The sequence below is a fragment of the Eumetopias jubatus genome, unplaced genomic scaffold, assembly GCF_037043125.1.
Source record: "Eumetopias jubatus isolate StellerSeaLion01/CBP00866 unplaced genomic scaffold, mEumJub1_p1.0 scaffold_7, whole genome shotgun sequence".
NCBI lineage: Eukaryota > Metazoa > Chordata > Mammalia > Carnivora > Otariidae > Eumetopias > Eumetopias jubatus.
Window position 1 is genome coordinate 117548181 of NW_028274813.1, and position 12766 is coordinate 117560946.

The window sequence follows — 12766 nt, forward strand, 5'->3', positions numbered from 1 at the left end:
AACTGACGGAAAGGCACCTCCAGCGGGGCGCCAGTCCCCCCGGAAGGGCTCTGTCCCACCGGAACCCACAGCGGGCTTCTGCATTTGCTGCCCTTGGCCCCTGCGGGGAGCAGGGGCAAGTAACATCCCACGTTGGGGCTTGGATTTCCAACACCTTCAGTGTCTGGTGGAGATGTTCTGTGTCTGTGCTCCCCGGGGGGGGGGGGGGGGCTAGACCCTGGCCACACGTGGTTGTGGAGCCCTGGAAACGTGGCTGGTGTGACTGAGGAGCTGAATTTTTCATTTCATTTTAATTAATTTTCATTTAAATAGCCACAAGGAGCTGGTGGCTCTCCTGTTGGATGGGACAGTTCTAGAGCAATGCAAAGCGTGGGCCCAGGACCAGCAAATCAACATCCGCTGAGATCTTATCAGAACAAAGCCCCCCGGGGGTGCGTGGGGGGCTCAGTCTGCCCTCAGCTCAGGTCATGATCTCAGGGTCCTGGGATGGAGTCTGCTCGTCCCTCTCCCTCTGCTCATGCTCTCTCCCTCTCTCTGTCAAAATAATAAGTAAAATCTTTAAAAAAAAAAAAAAAAAGAACAAAGTCCCACCATAGACCTACTGAATTAGACTTGCTTTTTAACACGGTCCCAGGTGGTTCCTATGCAGATTTTTACCTTTGAGGAGCGTTGCTCCGGAGTCGGAGTCGAGTCAGGAGCCAGGGAGGGACGAAAAGAGCAGGCGAGCGGCTTGTGGGCAGAGTTCCACTCTCCCCGCCCGCGGACCTCACGCAGAGGGCTCTCCTGCACGCACCCGGGGCAGAGTGGTACTTCACTCTGCAGGACTTGGTTTTCTGGCCTGTGGTGAGTTGGAAGCCGCTGAGGCAGATTAGAGGCAGATCAGAGCCTCTGAGGCCACCTGTCCCATCAGCACAAAGTGCCCCGTGAAGGCAAACTGCGGTTGCCGGGCCCATCTTGGAAGGTGAGAGCCAGAACATCCCTCCAGGCCCGCGCCGGAGACTCCAGGACTCCGCAAGCTAGGGCCGCGCTCCAAAATTTCATTGTTAAGTACACATCGGCGTCTGGTATAATGAAACATGCTGCCGACCGATGAAATTTAACGTTCAAGCTAAACAGTAAAATGTTTTATTTATGGCCGAATTTTACGTCTCCCTGAAGGGAGATAAGTTAGCACGCAAGCCCTTCCCACCCCCGCTGGGTCTGATGTGATGTGGCTTGTCCCCCTGACATCACGGGGGACATACAGGGACAGAGGGGGGCGCGGGGAGGGGCGGGGGGAGGAGTGTTGATCGCCCGGGGGCAGGACAGCAGGCAAGGGACTTGTAAAGGACCAGTTAGCTGACCGGTCAGATCGCCTATCAGGAGGCCGACTGATGGGGAGGGCTGCATTCGAGAACTTTTTTGCAGCTTAGAGACCACAGCCGGTCCTGACAAACCCTATGCTTCGCAGATACACTTGCTCCTTCTTTTCAGGCGTCGATCTGCAAACATCGGTTGAGCTCCCTCTGTGTGCCAGGCACTGTTCTAGGTGCCAGGGCATTAAAAGGTATGACGTGAACTTGGGGGGCTTGTCCTCAAGGAGCTGTGTCCCAGTGGGGCACAAACACGCACACGAGGGGTTTCAGGAAGCGAGCAGAGAGCTGCGGCAGTCCCCGAGGGCTTCCTGGAGGAAGTGAGCTGAGTCCCTACGGGAGGCGGGTCCTGAAGACCAGAGGGAGGGGAATTCCAAGGACAAGCAGAGGTGTGGTGAGGTTGTGGGACTTTGTTCTGAGCAAAGCAGGAAAGCACTGGAAGACTCCGGGCTCGCGCCGACAGACGAGCGGTGTTTCCAAAGCACACTGGCTGCCATACGGAGGGGGAGGGAGCACTGCCGCTGAGGGGAGGGGCTGTGGGCTCCCGGGTGACGGAGGATGGCCCCGGGGGTGTGCGGGGAGGTCCGCAAGAGGTCAGGGCCCGATGCGGCCCCCCGGGGAGCGGACAAGCCTCTCCACGAGTCGGGTGCTCACGCAGACGTGGAGCTCCGCTGTCCGAGCCAACGCGTGGCCCGTGGTGTTGTCCCCTGCCACCGGGAAGCCTGGAGGGAATATGTCGCGGGATTTCCGTGATTGGTATTTCTGCGAGTTCGAGATGCCGCTTCCGTATCCACCCGGAACACCACTGGCTGGGGTTCAGAAACCACGGTGGTCGGCATCTAGAACATGCCGGGGTGGCAGAGACAAGACTGAAAACAGCCCTGGCATGGGGCGGAGGGGGAGCGGGCCCCAGGCGCTGGCGAGATGGCAGCGGACACGTGCTCTCGGCCTCTGGCCGATCATAGGGCCCTTCGGAGTCCGGGCAGGGGTTACGGCACTGCCGGCGGCAGCGGGGGGAGCGACTGGGGTACTTTCAGTTGCCTCTGGGGCGGGAAGCAGCTTGGCTGGGGCAGGGCCAGGGTGTGACGGCCCTTCTCGCTGAAACTTCGAGGTGGCGGTCCTTGTTACAGCACCTGTTCGCCATGCTGCCACGGGTCCAGAGAAGAGCAGGACATCAGTGTAGACAAGCTGGAGGCGTGTTTTGCTGGGAGAGGGATGAGAGAAACGGGTTGATGTGGGGTCAGGGGAGGGTGCTGACCCATTGGTGACAGCGGCCCAGCAGAGATGGGAAATGGGTAATACGGGATGAGGGGGACGGTCGCGGGATGAGGGGGACGGTCGCGGGATGAGGGGGACGGTCCCAGGATGAGGGGGACGGTCCTGGGATGAGGGGGACGGTCGCGGGATGAGGGGGACGGTCGCGGGATGAGGGGGACGGTCCCGGGATGAGGGGGACGGTCCTGGGATGAGGGGGACGGTCGCGGGATGAGGGGGACGGTCGCGGGATGAGGGGGACGGTCCCGGGACGAGGGGGACGGTCGCGGGACGAGGGGGACGGTCGCGGGATGAGGGGGACGGTCGCGGGATGAGGGGGACGGTCCCGGGATGAGGGGGACGGTCCCGGGATGAGGGGGACGGTCCCGGGATGAGGGGGACGGTCGCGGGATGAGGGGGACGGTCCCGGGATGAGGGGGACGGTCGCGGGATGAGGGGGACGGTCGCGGGCGCGGGAGGGACAGGATGGGAAGGTGGCCTGGCCTTGGGCGGGAACGAGGACAGGCGGCTCAGGCCCGGGAGCAGGTGGGAGGGTGGGGCCGTGGGTGTGAACACACGGGGTGGCGGCATGTGTGGTGGGACGCCAAGGCCGCCGTTTCGGCGGCTGTGTGCGGGAGAAGGTGCCGGGGGTTGGGGAGTCATGCCGGGGAGTCGGGAAGAAGGAAGGTATGACCCGGCCGTCCAGGGACCCGCGAGGCAGATGTTCTAGGGCAGCAGGGAGACGTGTGTTTGGAGGTATCGAGGGCCTGCTTGATGTTTGGACTCACAAAACCGAAGCGTGATTGTTGGGGGAGAGGGTGGCTCTGGGAGAAAGGAGGTTGCTTCTCCCTCAGTCGGCCCCCCTGCATTTGGAGGTCGGCCTGGATCAGCCTCCGGCAGAAAGCGCGCTGGAGCCCTGCTCTGTGGACCCCGCGGAGGCTTGTGGTGGCGAGTGGCTGTCAGGGCGTCACGGAGACGCGGGAATGGGACAGCGCGGGAAGGACCAGGCACGTGGAGGAGCCCCCTGCGGCGAGGCCCTGGCCAGTTCCTGGAAGAGCCGTTGGTGACAGGGCAGCGGGGCGGGCTGTGGATTCGGGGTGCTGGCTCAGACGTGGGCACTGGGTTTGGAGGTGATCACACGCGGGCTTCAGGGTTGGCGTCCGGTGGCTGAAGGGCGGGTGGCTGCTGCGGACGTGCGGGGTAGCCCAGACGGACGGCAAGAGCGACAACCAAACCCGGGTGAGAAGCCGGTGCCAACGAAGCCCAGCGGACCTGCAGGCACCGATGGGGGGGTACCGAGGGCAGCAGGTGGGAAGGGGGATCAGCTCTACCTGGGCCATCTTCCTGGGGTGGGGAAAACGTTCTAAAACGGGAATAGGGTGACAGTGACATAACTCAATAAATTTACCGAAAAGTCACTGAATTGCATTCTTGAAATTTTATGATGCCTCAGTCCTCTGTGCTCGTCGTGCAAACCATCTGCCGACACCTGAGGGATCCCGCCTGCCTGTCCGCTGTCGGCACCACACAGCCGGCACCCCTGCTGCCCGCCAGGCCCGGGGGCGGGGGGCGCTGCCTGCTGGCCCCTCTGCCTGAGACCCCTGCCCCCAGGCACATGTGTCAAACACACGCATCATCTGCCCAGCGGCCCCTCCCGCGGTCCAGCCGGCTCCCCGGACTCCCTGCCCCGCGTCCACCCACCCTGCGCCCTCCTCCTCCTGCCCGCCTGCCGCCCCTGGTCCGTGGCCCCCGCCGCCCCAGCGCTTCCCCTGGATCCGCCTCTGCAGGCCCCTCCTCCACACGTCAGCAGCGTGACCCTCCCGAGTGTAGACGTGGTCACCGGACATTCCTTCTTCAATTTCTCTGCTCCTCCCAGTCTGCAGGACAAAGCCCCAATTCCTCGGCACAGGCCCCGCAGGCTCTCTACCTGCCTCCGTCCGCCACCCCCGACCCTCCCGCACGGACGGCCTCCAGCCCTGTGTGCTTGCTGTTCTTCCGCCTGCAACGGCCCCCGCCGTGGGACGTGGGCAGAGCCGGTACCCTGTTTTCCAGCCGAGCGGTTGGGACATGGGCTGCCGAAGTGACGTGGAAGACAGCGAACCCTGGCCTATCTTGAACCCAGGACTGGTGCCCTCAAACGCCATGCCCTGCACCAGGACCGCTTGGAAAGGAGAACCCGAGGCACGGGGTTGGCTGAGCAGTGAGCTGGGAGAAGGCCCCGCTGGGCCGCTGGCTCTGGGGCCCGAGCTGGGAGAAGGCCCAGCCACACCGTGAGGCAGGCCCTTGTCCACCCCTGCCTCTGCTCCTCTCAAAACTAGGGTCCATTTCCAGGGGTCTGAGTCTGAAGGGCCTCCATCTGGGTGCAGAAAGCATAGACTCCAAGGCGTCACCCCTGGCTGAGAGCCCAGGGCTCCCCCCAGCCACGGAGGACTGAGCGCTCTCCGTGGCCGGGGTCAGAGAAAGCCCACGCAACTTCTGCCAGCCTCCAACACCAGGGTTCATACTGAAAACAGCACTATATTTGCGACTCAAGGACTCAGGAGAAAGAAAGACTTAAGACTTGTGGGCGTCCCACAGCCAGGCCACGGCCACGTCTGTCCAGTGGCCCACACTCAGCCCCCAGCGCCGCGGCTGCATTTACTGAGGAGTAAGCTGTTAAAAAGGAAAAAAACCCATTGACTGTTTTTAAAAAATTATCTCTACAGATAACAACAGGAACAAGTTAAGATTGCTGCAGTTATGTCTCCATTAAATAATTATGGTCCCAGAGCTCTACGAAAGCCCATTAGAGAGCAGGCAGGAGGCCGTTTCCCTCCCTCCAGCTGAATGTGGCCTGTTTGCCAGGGTGCACAGGGACACTGTGTGTGCTATAAAAAGGCACGCCTTCCCCGGTCCTGTGCCAGGTCGAATGGCTCGGCAAATAGAATAGACACTGGATACCAGTCCAGCAGGACAGGGAGGCCAGACTCCTTTGAACAGTGAGCAACGTGGACATCTGTACACAGCAGCCCTGCTTTCCTGCATCTTCTCCCCGCCATCTGCGAATTCATTTCCCCAGAGCTCAGTGTGTTCCGGTCTCATTCAGTCCTCACAAGAACCCGGTAAGACCGGCCACGTTGGTATTATCGTCCTGTTTTAGAAGCGAGACAACGGAAGCTGGAAGACATGAACAACTGGCTACTGTTGCCGGCTGGTAGGTGACGGGGCTGGAGGGAGGAGTGTCCTGTTCATGACCACGCTCAGCGCAAGGTGGCCCTGGGTGGAAGGGGCATGCGTTTTAGGGAGGACGTTTCCATTGTCACCTGGAGCCAGGGGCCCAGACCCCTCTTCCCACCTCTCCCTGCCTTCAAAGTTCTGCCTCTTCTTGTCCCACATCTAAGACACTCGGCACATACCCCTCCTCCCCGCAAGATTACACCTGCTTCCCAGCTGCAGGCTCAGGGCAGATGAGCCACCACCACTCGCTCCGAGGAGTGAGGAGGTCACTTGCCCTGAATGGATTGTCCTTTATTGAACAGGTCGCTTAGCTGTGGACCGAGACTGAGGACCGTCCCACCAGGGTTGGAAATGGCGGCCGTTCAGGAAGCCTCAGAGCCGAAAACAGATGAGGCAGGAGGAATAGGCAGTCCCATCGAACGATCTGGAAAACAATCTGGTGCCTTGTTTGGTGTAACCGGAAACCTGCTCAAGGTGGGAGGCGTGGGGTCTGTTGTGCTGCTCAGCGGTGCCCGAGGCTCTGCCCACTCTGCCCGCTCCCACCCAAGTGCAGAGATTGGAGAGGCCGCTGGACGTCCCACCTACTCTTGGTTTAAAAATCTGCCCTCAGGGGCGCCTGGGGGGCTCAGGCGGTTGGGCGTCTGCCTTCGGCTCAGGTCGTGATCTCAGGTCCCGGGATCGAGCCCCACGTCGGGCTCCCTGCTCGGCGGGGAGCCTGCCCCTCCCCCTGCTTGTGCTCTCTTGCTCTGCCGAATAATAAGTTAAATCTTTAAAAATAAAAAAATAATAATAAAATCTGCCCTCGTCTGGCAGGAGAGCCCACCTGGAAATTCCCAGCAAGAACACCCACGAGGCCAGGGGACCCACGAGGCCAGGGGACCCACGAGGCCAGGGGACCCACTAGATTACTAAGGCAGGTCACCCTCTGGAGCAGGGATTTGCAGATAGAATTCGGGGGGGGGGTGTGCCTTTGGATCACAACAAACAAGGACGTATGTATTTCCTCGAGCCTCTGGATGAACTGAGCATTCCCTTCCACTATGGACGCAAGCAGTAAAACCCACTGGGACCCTGTCCCACCAGAAATCACTAATGTCTCCCCATCACGGCCGTGCAGGCATCTCGCTATGTGGTTTATTCTCCTCACGGCTTCAGAATTACGGTCCTTGTTAGATGCACTATGGGCTCTCCACTGAGGGGCTAGTAAGGAAACATCACAATTTGAAAAATATGTTGATGACCATATTTCAGTAAAATTGATTTCTTTTATAATCCTATGTATTTTATTGTGTGTATTTACGAACAGTATTCTGAGAAGGGTCTATGGCTCTAGGAAAATAAAAAATATGAAGATGTCATGCATCCAAAGTAGCCTTCCCTGTGGGCAGAAGCTACAGGTCATGTCACCGGGGGGGGGCAGTGGAAATACAGCCCGGGGCCCTGTCACAGGCTGGCTCTCTGGGAAGCCAGCTCTGAGATGGGGTTCAGAGGGCAGTGCCTTTGGGATCAGTACCTGCGGGATTGGGCAGAGGGAGAAGATGCAGCTCAGCGGAGGCCCCCACTGACCCCATGTGCCGTCCTGAACCTGGATGACCCTTCCCAGTTGTCCTGACTTGGGGTCAGGGGGTCAGGCCTTTATACTCTCGTATGGACCAGTTAATGGATGTACTCAATCACCCCGTGTGGGCCAGTTAGTTACTGGATGCAGTCTGTGGTTCCAGCATCTCCACTTCTAGATGTTCATGCTGCAGACGGACCTCCACACGGATGACGGTGTGTGCAAGGGTATCCACCCAGAAGTTAGGCTTAACGGAAGAAACGTAGGGAAAGCCTCCATGTTTGTTGATGGACACTGGTCCAATAAAAGCTGTTTATAAAGAGGGGGCTCTATATACGCTGACATAAAAAAATAACAACAACCCCACGGAGTATATCAGGGAACAAAGGAGGGAGATGAAGAACCATGTTCAACATGTCATAATTTGGGTAAATAAAACAGAAATACTTGTGCAAATCCATGAAAGTTTTCAGCTGCCAGGGAGCTTTAAGAAGAGGGAATCAGTCTGATTAGAAAAGCAGATTCCATTCAAGGTTTTTGGATCGAGAGAATTTAATTCGGGACAAGGGTTAGACAAAGTGATAGCAGAGTTGAGGAGCCAAACGCAGGAAGGGTAAGGCAGCCAGGGCACCAGCGACCCCAGGAAGCTCCCAGACCTCCCCTCCACTGAACCCAGCCCAAAGCCCAAAGCCTCTGACCCAGGACCTTGGGAAACCGGAGCCTGGAGGGGTCGGCCTCTTGGGGTGCACAGAAGAGCGGGGGGGGGCAAGGAGTGGCTCTGTGGGCCAGCACGATAGTGTCGTGCCTGGTAAGTGTGTCTTCGTTGAGTGCCGAGAATCTCTGGGGACCACAGGAGATGTGGTACATGTTTGCCTCTAGGAACTGGGGACTCAGAGGGAGACCAGGTTAATGTTAGGTGCCCCTCGGGGTTTTTCTCGTTTGCACCATGAGCACACACCACCTCTTTGAAGCAAGATGCTTGCCTGGCATTCACACTCGGTATGTTGGAAAAGGCACGGCTATTCTATTTTTCCACTGGAAAACATCCTGCCAGCAAAATCTCCCCCCCCCCCAGTTCTGCTGTGATGCCCCCGAGAGACAGCACAGCATTTCTTCTGTAGGCATTTTTCACGAGTGTCCTCTTCAAACCTCCCCTTCCCCTGCCCGTCCCGCGGAGGGGCGGAGGGGTGAGCGCGAGCTGGAGGGGGGACATTTCCTGTCATCAGCGGCTGGCCTGCTGGATGATCTCGCACCACATCTGCAGCCACTTAGGAGACTGCGGGCGGGGGGAGCTCAGCTCACCCCACAGCGTCCGCCGGAGAGCCTGCCGCCCACCGCCCTGCAGGAGGGAGCACAGCGCCAGAGCCCCAGGTGGCCACGGCCCCGCTCTGTACTCAACGTTGCCCACGGTGGGCGGTGGAGGTCGAGGGGCCACCTCGTCCCTGAAAATGAACCCTTGTTGCCCTTGTGGGATTCCAGGACATTCCAGGGAAAGCGCAGGCTCAGGGGGAGGGAGTGTCCAGGGCCCGCAGCTGGTGAGCGGCAGAAGCGGGGTTCAGCCAGGTCTCTGGCTGTGTGCATGGGAGCCGTGGGGCCACTGAGGGGCCACAGGGGCCTTGGCCCAGGGGTGTCTGCCCATCCTCACTGCCCTGCTGCCCCTTAGGGGACCCCACATCGGACTGCCGCATCCCTTGCTGAAACCGTCTACACCTGGGCTTCCTGCGCTACGATGCGGGGTGGGCATAGCTACCCGATCAGTGTAAGCGTCCACAGTCGTAAAGCCTCTGGCGGGTGGTGGGCCTCCAGTGTGACCCCCTTCCTCGTCTTCAAGTGTCCCTGTCCTGAGACCCCACAGGCTGCTTGAGGCTCAAACAAGAGCGCCCGCCTCTCCGGGAAAGCCTGGGCGGCCCCTCTGTCCTGAGATCCAGGGGCAGATGTGCCCCGCCAGCTCTCCACCTAACACAGGGCAGCCCGTGCAGTTGGGACAATTGTCCCTGCCATTCACGTGCAGGGACTGCTTTCCCAGCTGAATTCCGAGTGGGTTTCCCGAGAGAAGAAGCCGACAGGCTCCCCCGAGCCAGGGCTCTGCTCCGTCACCCAGGAACTGCCCCCAGGATCTCGGGGACCAGATCCACGGCTGAATGGAGCTCTTCGTGCCTCCGTTGCCAAGGAGAGTCTCCCAGGAAATGTTGTAGGCAGGGCTCCTGGCCCAGGTCTCTCCTCATCCTAGGGCAGAGGCCACCCCGCCCACGCTGGGGCTCAGCCCCTCTCCAGCCCCGGGGGCTGATACTGCCCATGGCTGATGCAGACGGAAGGAGCCAGAGGCTGGCATTTACCTCCATGGCTTCCTTTCCCATCATCCTTGCCGTGGGCCTCATGGTGACCGCCAGCCTGGAGGGTCACCTGCTCACCTGTTACCGTCACAGCTGGGCCTGCAGAGGGTTTCCCCCCCACCAATGTCTCTCCCTCCCCCTCTGCTAACGCCTCGTACGGGCGTTCCCCAGCGTGGACATATGGAGATGGAGACACGTCCCCCACCCCCCGGAACCCTCTCTCCCCAGGACTTCCTCGTCTCGCCGATAAGACAATTCCAGCCCACGTGGCCAGGGCTCTGCCGCAGACACAGGTGAGGAGCTCTGGGGAAAACAGAAAACCAGAGGAAAACGCAGGGACGTCTGCCAGCAGAGTCAAGGACGGAGTTCCAGTTACCTCTCGCTCCAGAACAAGCAGTGTGTGCTCGCAGATGCTGGGGGTCAGCAGCCTGGACCGGGACACTGCGGGGCTGCAGGCCCCCTGTTCTGTGACGCCCGGGGATGCGCTGGCCCTCTGTGCCGAGGATTGGGCTCAGCTGCCAACCCGAGGGCCTGCGTGCGGCTCTCCGGCGTGACGGTCGCAGGGACTCGAGAATGAGTGCCCCAAGTCACCGAGATGGATGCCACATGGCCTTTTACGACTGAGCCTCAGACCAAATACTGGTCAGAGTCAGAGTCCTAAGGCCAACCAGATTCACAGCGTGGGGGCATCGACACGCCTTCCACTGGGAGGAGAGGCAGGAAGTCGGCCACCCTGTGTTACAGCCGCCCCAGAAGGTTGACCAAAGGGGTAGCCCTTGAGCCGAATTTCAAAAGCAAGACTAGAAGTTTGCCGATGGACAAAGTGGGGAGGGTGCCCCAGGCTGAGGGATCAGCACATACAAAGACCCAGGGGAGTGAGAGTGGATTGCGTTACAAGAAATTAGTCCTGTCAGATCTCCCAGGAGCTCACCGAAGACATTCTTCCTGCCAACTCACTCGGCAGCCGTGCCCGGCGGGTCCTCCCCTGACTGCCAGGGCCCTGTTGCCGCCCCGAGCTCAGACACCAGCCCTCTGCGGAGCCTCGGCCCCAGTGTGGGTGGAGAGCAAGCCCACGCCCCAGCTGCCTGGCCCCACGTGGCTCCCGGGGCGGCACTGAGCACACAGGGAAACACCACCTGGGAAAGGCTGTGCGTGGAGTCCATCTGGTCCCCACGCCCGTGCTCTCACCCCCAGCTCTTGATTTAGAAACCGTCGAGGCCCCAGCCAGATGTCTCTTGGTTTGGTTTTTCAAAGCACGGAAGGCTCTGTGTCCACTGGCTTGAATCCCAGCAACTCTTTCCATAATGGTTAGTTCTTTTGATTGTAGGCATAAAAACTCAAACTAGATTAAACAAAAAGGGAAATTACGGGTTCTTGTAACTGGAATGTTCTAGGAGCGAATTTAAAGACTATCAAACAATACCAGAATTCTCTCTCTCTCTTGATTTCCCAGCTGTGTATTTCTCCATGTTGGCTTCATTTTCAGGCTGAATCTCCCCAAAACTAACACCCATGGCTTGAAAGCTCTGGGCGTAACTAACGCTCAGACCCAGAAAACGCAGCCAAAAGAGGGCATCTCCTCCCTGAAGGACTGTAGTTCCAAAGAGGGGTCTGATTGGCCCAGCATGGATCACATGCCCTTGCCAGAACCAATTGCCATGGCCATGAAGATGGGGTATTCTGACTGGCTATGACTGAATCAAATGCTGACCCCAGGTTGGGGTTAGGCGTTAGCCTCACTGTAACCATAGAATCAGTTCATTAAAAAAAAGGGTGGGAGGGATTCCATAACCAGGAGGTGAAAGGCAGACAAAATTTAGCTGCCATGGCCCCAGGGCCACTAGCACAGTTGCACAGTTTGTGCACCGCACAAACAGGATGGGATACCTTCTGTGTCTGCCCTGAAGGGGTCCCTTTATCTAATTCACACAGAGGTGGCTATGTGGAGTACTGCTGGCCTTTGCAAAGTCTACCACACTTTCTTTTCCCCGGTGCTTCAGTCCTGCCTGGAAAACCCCTCCTCACCCTTCATATCCAGGTTCAAATGCCTACTCCTCCAAGAACTGGCTGGGATAAATCATAAGTTCCTCATGCGCCCACAGAATTAATGGCTTCTGCCTCAGATATGGTCACACAGTTTTTCAGTTGTGATTCCTTGTCTCTCTCGTCTGGCCTAAGACAGGCTCCATGAGAACAGCAGGTGTGGCCACGCTGCCCTTCCAGGGGCGGCGGGGAGGAGAAGCAGGTGAGATCTGTAATTGTACAACAGTGGGACAGTCACAGAGGAATGTGAGCCCTCCACTTTGGTGAAGAGAGGCGGTTGGTCTGATCCTGAGTATCTTCTGAAGTCTCACCTCGCCCAGCCTCTGGAGACATTGACCAAAGGAAGGGGCCTTGAATGGTGCGTCCAGAGGGCCACCACCCCAGGCCACAGTGCTCGAAATCAGGCGCCCTTCTCCAGGAGACCTCTGGGGAGAGAAAGTGGCTGGGCTCCATCTGGGCCTCGCGGAGGACTGCCAGGCAATTGCTCCAGGGCTCAGCTGGAGCTCCTGATTAAAACCAGACCCAGGAGTTGGGGACCTTTGGTGAAACTGGATACCTATCAATGTAGGCAAAGGAAATGCACTATGGGAGGGAGGGAGGCTGGCTGGCGGCCCAGCAATGCTGGGCTGGGTGGGAAGGCCCCCAGGACCCACGAAGCGGGCTGATGACAGCCCTGAGAAACAGGAGCCCCACGGAGGCTCGGGGAACACACCCACTTCTCTGTCCCTTTCTCCCCACTTCACTGCTCTTTGTCTGATTCTCTTCAGAAGGAAGACCTGGGTTCCATCCCACCACCAACTTTGATTCATTTGGGGCAACATTATTTCATCTCTCTGAGCCTCAGTTTGAGCATCTGTAGAATGGGGGTGAAAACAGTACCTTCTTGGCTGGCTTCCTGTAGGATTAAAAGTAATGCGGTGAACAGAGCTCCGCATGGGACCTGGAGCGCAGTGAGCCCCTGTTAACTTACTGGTATGCCTTCTCCCTGCCTCCTTTTCCACGAGAAGCTA